This window comes from Dasypus novemcinctus, chromosome 6, assembly GCF_030445035.2.
Source record: "Dasypus novemcinctus isolate mDasNov1 chromosome 6, mDasNov1.1.hap2, whole genome shotgun sequence".
Classification (NCBI taxonomy): Eukaryota; Metazoa; Chordata; class Mammalia; order Cingulata; family Dasypodidae; genus Dasypus; species Dasypus novemcinctus.
This window is the reverse complement of record NC_080678.1, coordinates 97,650,036-97,656,976: the sequence shown is the minus strand read 5'-3', so window position 1 is coordinate 97,656,976 and position 6,941 is coordinate 97,650,036. Positions and strand designations below refer to the sequence as shown.

The 6,941-nt window shown below is 43.4% G+C and overlaps 1 pseudogene; it reads left to right on the top strand.

Moving 5' to 3' along the window:
• The first annotated feature begins 715 nt into the window (after positions 1–715).
• Positions 716–2,757, top strand: LOC131278892 (putative zinc finger protein 487; annotated as a pseudogene).
• The last annotated feature ends 4,184 nt before the right edge of the window (positions 2,758–6,941 follow it).

Here is a 6,941-nt window from a genome sequence, read left to right as displayed (position 1 = left end):
CTTATAAGTCAAGCTGACTGAAAGACTTACTACTAACCCAGTGGATGGATATAAGGGCAGGCTTGTGGTTAGGCATGAGAGAGTTTTGGAGGAAGTCTGCTTTGTGGAGAGTAAAGGGTAGTCATTGCAGCCATGAGGAATGATAGTTATCACCACAAATAGGATTCAATTGTAAGGTTTTATCTGTCAGAAGGCAGATTTGTGTCTGTCTTATTTCTTGGTCCCTTCAATGTTGTAGGTCTTGAACATAGAACTGATAATGTTGTTTTCAATGTAGATAGCTGTCATGTTCAGAGAAAAGCTTTTCATAATAAATAGAAAAAAGATAAAGAGAGCTTTCAACCAGATTCACACAGGAAATGAAACCAGAAATGCTGAAATACGTTTCTGGAAACCAGAAATGGTGAAGTACGTGTGTGTGTGTGTATATATATATCTCCCTGCAAAGTAAAGAATTATTATTATGTGAGGTATAAGTTTATTTATGACAGAAGGAAATCAACAGGTAAAAATAGGGAAACTTTGATTTGATGGCCTTGATAGGTTAGTAGTGAACAACTCTGGTAGAGGTGAAGGTATAATAGCCAAATAAAACTTTGCATCTGATCTTGTTTCAAGAATAACCTAAATCTGTGCTCTTTGGACATTGGATTTCCATGTGAATCAGACCTGGACTGAAAATTACACTCCAGGCAACAGGGTTGTTCTATTGAACATGAGGAAATTTTTGCTTTCTGAAATTTTATTTGGCATTGGTAAGTAGAATAGAAAAGAGTGGGGAAATGGACTTTGCCCAGTGGTTAGGGCATCCGTCTACCACATGGGAGGTCCGTGGTTCAAACTCTGGGCCTCCTTGACCCATGTAGAGCTGGCCCATGTGCAGTGCTGATGCGCACAAGGAGTGCCACACCACGCAGGGGTGTCCCCCGCATAGGGGAGCCCCACATATGGGGAGTGTGCCCCTAAGGAGAGCCACCCAGTGTGAAAGAAAGTGCAGCCTGCCCAGGAATGGTGCCGCCCACACTTCCCGTGCCGCTGACAACAGAAGCGGACAAAGAAACAAGACGCAGCAAATAGACACAGAGAACGGACAACCAGGAGATGGGGGGCATTAAATAAATAAATCTTAAAAAAAAAAAAAGAGTGGGGTGAGATTGAAAGCATATATATTAGTGAGGATCCTGAAGTAAAAGAGAAGCACCCATATTTTGATGAGCCTCCTCTAAATATAATTTTTATTGTGATATCTCCCCTCAATACCATTGCCTACTAATTTTTCTTGTGGGTCTACATATTATTCATTTAGGTCTCAAGCATTCATCTAAGCAGTGTCTTGTTTGAAATATTTTCTGTTTATTTAACTTTATTTTTTTAAAAGATTTATTTCTAACCTCCCTCCCCCCCCGTTGTTTGTGCTCGCTTGTCTGCTCTTTGTGTCTGTTTGTTGTGTGCTCTCTGTGTCTCCATGTTATTAGGAGGCACTGGGAACTGAACTTCCCCTGTGGGAGGAGGGTGCCCAACTGCTTGAGCCACATCTGCTTCCTGCTGTTATGTCTCTTGTGTCTCCTTCTTGCTTCATCTCGTTATGTCGTCTTGTTGCATCAGGTCATTGCGTTAGCTTGTTGCGTCAGCTCACTGTCTTGCTCATCTTCTTTAGGAGGCACTGGGAACTGAACCTGGGACCTCCCATGTGGGAAAAGGGTACCCAACTACTTGAGCCACATGTGCTCCCCCTGTTTATTCAATTTTGAAGATCATATTTCTAAAGTGTCAAATTCCTGTTTTTTTTTCCTGGACTCCTCTCCCATTTTCCACTACTGCAGACTGTTTTGTCTAAATCTAGGGGAGCAAGAAGTATGCCCTTGGGCTTACTTTCAGGCCAAAAGACCAAGCTATACTAGGCATTTGTAGATTAAGTCCCCTTTTCACATTAAATGTGTTAACATTTATAAGGTATGGTAAATTATTTTCATTTCTAGAATTCTGGAAAGTTGATGACCTGATGGAGAAGATCCAGGAAAACCAAGACCAGCCTTTATGGAAAGTTGATTTCATCAACAAAACACTGTCTAAGGTGAGAAATAGAACATTAGGAAAAATATTTAATGTGAACCCAAACCCAGTGTGAATGGAAAATACCTGATAAATCTGACTTAGGTGGAATGAGCTTGCACTATATTTCAGAATTAATTATTAGTAATAGAAACCCCATTGTAAGGAAGTTTGATCAGTTAAATACACATGGGGAATTACTCCTCTGTATAAGGCATAGGAATCCTCATTCCAGAGAGGAACATTTTGTGTATGATAGAATTGGGAAGGCCATTAGTCAAAGTGAGGTCCTATTTCAGCATCAGAATATTCAAACTCTGAAGCAGCTTTTTGAATGTAACAAATGTGGGAAAGCCTTTCATGAGGAGACATCATTACCCATAAGAGAGAATACTCATGGGAGAAGTACAGTGAAATGTGAAAACCTTTTCTAATAATTCAGCCCTTCTTTCCCATCATAGAAATCACATAAGGGAGAATGGCTATGAATTTAATGACTGTGAGAGGAGGTCTGTTGGGGAAAAGTCAACTCTGAATAAACGCTATAGAGTTCCCTTGGGAGAGAAACATGATTGTAATGTGAGTGAGAATAGTTTTAGCAAGAAGTCTCTTCCCATTCATACTGAGAGAACTCAACAAGGAGAAACCACCTTTGAATGTGATGAGTGCGGCGGCTTGCTCGGTCGGTAGAGGTGGGGTCTGGCTGCGGACGAGGGGTCGGTCCAGCTCTGGACGAGGGGTCGGTCCCGCTTGGGACGAGGGGTCAGTCCCACTTGGGACGAGGGGTCGGTCTGGCAGCAGACGAGGGATCGGTCTCACAAGGGGTTGCGCGGTTCGGCTGACGGGGTCGCCCGGCGAAGCCGGCAATGAAGGGGTCGCCCGGAGAAGCAGGCGACGAAGGGGTCGCCCGGAGAAGCAGGCGACGAAGGGGTCGCCCGGAGAAGCAGGCGACGAAGGGGTCACCTGGAGAAGCAGGCGACGAACTGGGGACAAGGGAGGCCAGGCCCTTGTCGGGGGCTCTCAGGACTGGAGGGCGCACAGCAGAAGAACTACCGCGGAGACAAGGTAAACACGTAAGTCCACTTTACTGAGGGAGAGGCAACAGTTTTATAGGGGCTGGGGAAGGCTGATTGGTCGAAGCCACGCCCTGTTCTGATTGGTTGCCGGCGAAAGGTCAGTGGGCGGTACTGGACAGGGGAGGGGTGGTGGTTAGGGATTGGCTGTCGCTGTTGCTGGGGGAAGGGGCAGGGTTTAGGGATTGGTGGCTGCTGTTGCTGGGGTGGAGGGCAGACTTGAGTTTCCCGCCCACGCCTGGCTGTTGCTGCTGTTGGGGGAAGGGAAAAGGGCGGGCTGGATTTTTCCGCCCACACCTGGCTGTTGCTGCTGTCGGGGGAGGGGAAAAGGGCGGGCTGGATTTCTCCGCCCACGCCTGGCTGTTGCTGCTGTCGGGGGAGGGGAAAAGGGCAGACTGGAATTTTCTGCCCTGCACCTGCGCAGGGAGAAGGAAGAAAAAGGGTGCCGCCCCACAAGGCATCGGGTGGCGCCATCTGGGAGGAGGGGCGGCCGCGGAAGCATGGCTGCCGAGAAGGGGAGACCCGAGGGCACTCTGCGCCCATGCCGAGCTTCCTTCAGGGGTGGTGGTGAGTCCGACCAGCCACCCTATTATGGGGGCAGCGGCTTGGCCTGCCGCGGCTGCTCCCCCGCCAGGCCAGCAAACCACACTTCAGCCTGAGGGGTGACCGCAGATGAGGGTGGGGAAGTCTTCAAGAAACCAAATCTCTCTCATTATCAGCAAACATATGCAGGAAAGAAACCCTATGAAAATAATCAGTATGGGAGATCCTTTTGGCAGACACTAGTTCTTCCTAAACATCAGCAAACACACATAGGAGAAAAACTCTATGAATGTAGTGATTGCGGGAAAACCCTCAGCCACAAATCATGTCTCATAGTTCATAAGAGGATACACAATGGGGAGAAACCTTGAGGGGAGAAACCTTATGAATGTAGTGAATGTGGGAAAACATTTACAAATAGATCAGGCCTCACAGTTGATTAGAGGATACACACAGGGTAGAAACCACATGAATGCATTGAATGTAGGGAAACATTCAGATATAGGTCAGTCCTCATAGTGCATCAGAGAACACACACAAGGGGAAACCCTGTGAATGTAATTTATGTGGAAAAAAAATCTGTGACAAGTCAGATATCTGTGTGCACCAGAGAACTCACAAAGGGGAGAAGCCCTATGAATGTAATGAATGTGGAAAAACCTTCCTCTATAATTCATTCCTCATGGTACCTCACAGGATACACACAGGAGTGAAACTCTATGAATGTAATGAATGTGGGAAAACATTTTCCCAAAAGCCAAACTTCATTAACCATCAGAGAACTCACACTGGAGAGAAACCCTATGCATGTAATGAATGTGGAAAATGGTTCTCTGTGAAGTCAAAACTTAGCATGCATCACAAAACTCACACGGGAAAAACTCAATGTGATTGTGGGAAACCTTTTTTCCAGAAGTCATCTCTTACAGTACATCAGAGAATACGTACAGGGGAGAAACCATGTGAATGCCATGAATGTGGGAAAACTTCTTTCCAGAAGTCATCCCTTAGAGTACACCAGAAAACACACAAAGGGGAGAAGCCTTATGAATGTATTCAATGCAGGAAAACATTTTACCAGAAGTCAGGTCTCACTAAACATCAGAGAACTCACATGGGAGAGAAACTTCATAAATGTAATGAATGTGGCAAAACCATAATTCATCCCTTAGAGTACATCAGAGAACACACACAGGGCAGAAACCCTTCTGCCAAAAGTCATCCCTCTCAGCTCATCAGAGAACACACACAAGGGAGAGAGAAAGCCTGTGAATCTATAAATGTGGGAAAGCCTTTTACAAAAATTCAAAATTGATTAATTCAAGGACCTACACAGAGAAGAAACCCCTGTCTACATCCTGAAAGTACAGAAACCTTTTCTTATTTGACTTACTCAGTTTGCATAAGAAATAGCACAGGGGAGAAACTTAATATAAACATGAGAAATATTTTACCCAGCAGTAAAGTCACATCCCCTTGAACAGCAGATATTTGGAGCACCTGATGAAAATTTTGAATGTGTCACAACTTTCAAAATGATTCATTTTTGATCATATGTCAGAGGATTTATCTGAATGGAAATTAATTACTTTGGGAATTGAAAATAAAATTTTTTTCCAGGAAATATACTAAAACTCCTGTTTTAGATATGACACCAAAATTGTTACTGAAAATATTCAGTTAGAGGCATGGCCAATTTGCTATAGCATCTAAATTTGAAAAGCATGATTAAGTCGAGTAATTAAAAGTACTGTTTTTAAGCATAAATATGAAGAACCACTGAGTTGAGTATGCTTTATAATTGAAATAGTGTGTATACATGTTTGCTTACTGGAACCTATATAATCCTAGGTAAAATGTACCCCAACTTGGTTGATAATTATGACATGTTGTAAATATTCATGCTTAAACACCTGTGTCTTTTTCAACTGTAAGAACAAAATCTATATTTAAATAAAATATTTGTGGAGTGTAAATCAATGTACTCATATCTTTCTTGCCATTCTCTTGGTGTATATCAATAAATATAGCCATTGTTCTTAAGCACCCTCTCCAATAAAGAATCTAAACAGTGTGTTTGTAAATTTTTTAGCTGACTAAATGGCTAGATGGAATAATATTTTATGCTGGAGTTAAGTATAAAATTATTGAAAAGATTTATTGTTCTACAAACGAACTTTTGCACAAAGTGCTGTCTCACTCTAAGCTACTAGAAAACTGGACACAATATATGAAACAACTAGAAAACTGGAAAAATATTAAACAACTTTTAAGCAATTGGACATTAGGGGTTGTGTGACTGATTCCTTAGAGAGGAAAAAAAAAAAAAAGAACATCCCTGTGATTTCCCCAGCTTCCTGTTGGAAGAAAAGCCCTGAGACGGCATATGTAGGGAAAATGCCAAATATAGCCTGGCTCAATAATGGAGAGACGTTTCAGAGTTCAGTGTGGTTAAATCAGCTGTGATTTGGGGAGGAGACTACTGGAGAGGGAGGTAGCAGAGAAAGAGCTCAAGAAATCTGAGAATCATTCTGCATATGCTAAGGGAAGGCTCTTCCAGTCCAGGCACTAGACAGCTGCTGAGGCAGGGACAATTTTTGGGGAAACTCTATGATAGACAGTTCTCAGAGTTTATGCAGAGCTGGGAATCATTTGCTTTCTAACTAGCCAAAACCCCTGTTCCCTCAGATCCTAAGATCTCATACTCTTAAGTTCCCTTTTGGGATGGCGTTTGAAGATCCCATTGGTATATTGGGAGCAGACAAGAGTGGAGGTTTGCCATGATGCCTAATAATCAGCCTTCCAGACTCTGAATGTCTTATTCCCCCTGGCATCTGAGTGGAGCCTCCATCTCCTTATTTATATTTATAAAAATGGAAGAGTAGAACTAACACTGAAAAAATCTCCATGAATATACTAATAAGGTCCTCCTCCCTGCTGACTTCATGGGGAGGCAGGTCAGATGATATGGCTGCACAATTTCAACAGAGCACATGGGTGCAGTCATTCTCTACAATCTAAGAGTAACATTCCATTAAAAAGGAAATTGGAAGAGATTAGGAGCCATGGTCAATCTCTGGGGTCTTTTAGGGCCCCCACAGCTTGCTCAGCATTGAGAGATCCTGGATTTATGACCGCTGGCTCAGGATCAACAAGTCTGCTCATCCTGGAAGAGACAAGAAATCTGTATCCCTTGTAGAAGAAGCAATTGAGAAGAAGGTCTGGGAAGACCAAAGTCGCTATCTCTGCTGGGGGACCCTAGGCAACTCATTT